Here is a 2,500-nt window from a genome sequence, read left to right on the forward strand (position 1 = left end):
ACAGTGATGCGACCTAAGGTCAGAAGAATAGTGTGAGAACGTGCCATTTGCTGTCACTTAGGACTTCTTAGCCAACAAAACCAACGCGAGAGTGACTGCACATACGACTTAACGCATTTATGGGAGAAGAAGGCGACCTCAGCTCCTACGGGCGAAAAGGGGAAGGTGTTCGCGGTTCAAGGGTCGGACTCGTTCTGCTTCCTTCGGGTCAGGCTAGGTCGCTCCTCCCCTAGCTTTTGCTCAGGGCGTGGGGACGCAGCTGTGTGTGTGTGTGTATACAAGCCTACAGCTTATGTATGGGCTCATTATGATGGAGTGTGTATGTGCGCTCAGGCAGATACCAGTATGATCGCATATGCACGGAAGTGCGCAGGTGTATGAATGTGTACGACTGTACGTGTCCATGCGTGTGTGTATGCAAGAGAAGCTATACATATGCGCGTCTAAACTCATATACTGGCACGTATGCAGGCTTGTGTATGCAGGGCATGTGTACACGGTTATATTTGTGTAAGTACAGTTATTTGTAGGTGTATAGTTATGTGCAAGAGTACAAGATGTATGTGTATGTTCCCGTGCTTGGACATGAGGATATACATGTGTATATATACGTAGTTTTGTATATTTGTGCGTATATGTGTATATCTTCATATGTGTGTATGTATATGTATGTATATGTGTAGGTGTGTATATGTGTATTTGTACATGTATATATATATATATATATATATATATATATACATACATATGGGTATATGTGTGTATATATATGTATGTATGTGTATGTATGTGTGAATATGTATGCGTATATGTGTATGTATATATGTGTATATATATGTGCATGTACAGGTGTATACATATATACGTGTGCGTAAGCATATGTAAGGCTATATATAAGTGTGTATGTATAATCAAAAGTACGTGTACAAGATACGTACTCATGTGTGTTTTCGCATACATGTGGGTGCGTATATACATATGTATACGCATATGATGTGCGCATATTTCTATATATGCGTATGCATGTGCATGTGTGTAGTTGTGTATAATGTAGGAGTATGTATGGATATCATATGTTTAAGAGCATATGTAAAGTAAAACAACATTTCACAATAATTATGGGAGAATTTAATGACAAAATAGGCAAAAAGAGAGAAACCGTAGTGGTGAATCACGGAATAGGCACTAGGAATGAGAGGGGACAAATGCTAGTCGATTTTGTGGAGGCTCGATCACTCAATATCATGAATACATTCTTCGAAAAAAAACTAGAGCGGAAGTGGACATGGAAGTCGCCATCTGACATAAAAACGAAACTGACTTCACAATTTCGAATAGGCGCGATATACTAAAACAAAAAAGTTAAAATTAGACTCGGAATAGGGAGAAATCAATTGTATGCAATAAAGAAACCAGATGGAAAAGTGACATATAATAAGAATGAAACCATAAGAGTAGTAGATGTCTATACAACTCAAATGAACAGCCATGGATAGAAGAGAACGCGGTAACTAGAGATGTACATAACACCACAACAGAAGAAATAAAAAGAGCACTCAAAGGCATGAAGAGAGGGAAAACACCAGGTGAAGACGGAATTAGCATAGACCTTGTAATAGACGTTTTAAACAAATTCTATGTACATGCTGTCCGGCCCATTGTGGACTATGCCTCAGTCGCTCTAATTGCTGCAAAGAAAAAGCACACAGACAAATTAGAAACAGTCCAAAAAGAAGCTGCCAGGATCATTCTGGGTGCCCCGAGGTGGACGAAGGTCCTCAACCTCCTGATGGAGGCAAACCTTCTCCCCCAGGACTCACGAATCGATCTAACGGCAACACAATTCCTGTCAAAGGTCATCCAGGCTCCCAGGAACACAAGCCTAAGACAAAAATTAGTCAGATGCCTCGAACAAGACAACGAGCTCGTTGCAAACAACTCCTGGCTGTCTCATACAGCCAGGGTGTTGATACGCCATCATCTCAAAGAACAGCTTCTTGCTAAGGGCATGGACTCCCCCCACCCCGACTTTGCCGAAGCCCCGCCGTGGGCACTGAGCCTGATAGAGTTCAACATAATGAGCCTGTCAATGAAAAAGAGCCTATACCCCATGCCTAGCCTAAAGGCAGAAGCCCACAGGGTCATTGCAGCCATCACTCCTCCGGGTAGTAGAACATACTACACGGATGGATCGGTCGATCCCTTGAGCCACACTGCAGGCGCCGGCTTTGCAGCTAGGGATGCCACGCGATCCATGAGGGTAACAGACAACGCCTCCTCGCTACAGGCAGAGGCAGTTGCAATCATGGGAGCCCTAGGCCACGCGTCCCTAAGGGAAGGACACGTGGTCATACACACAGACCCCAGGGCAGCCATTGACTGTCTTCAGCACAGCTCACCCACAGACAACATCTACCTACTGACCACGATTCTCACAATGGCACAGAGAATTCTTGCTCAGGGTAGAAGAATTATCATCAACTGGGTCCCAAGCCACATC

This window comes from Penaeus chinensis, chromosome 14, assembly GCF_019202785.1.
Source record: "Penaeus chinensis breed Huanghai No. 1 chromosome 14, ASM1920278v2, whole genome shotgun sequence".
NCBI lineage: Eukaryota > Metazoa > Arthropoda > Malacostraca > Decapoda > Penaeidae > Penaeus > Penaeus chinensis.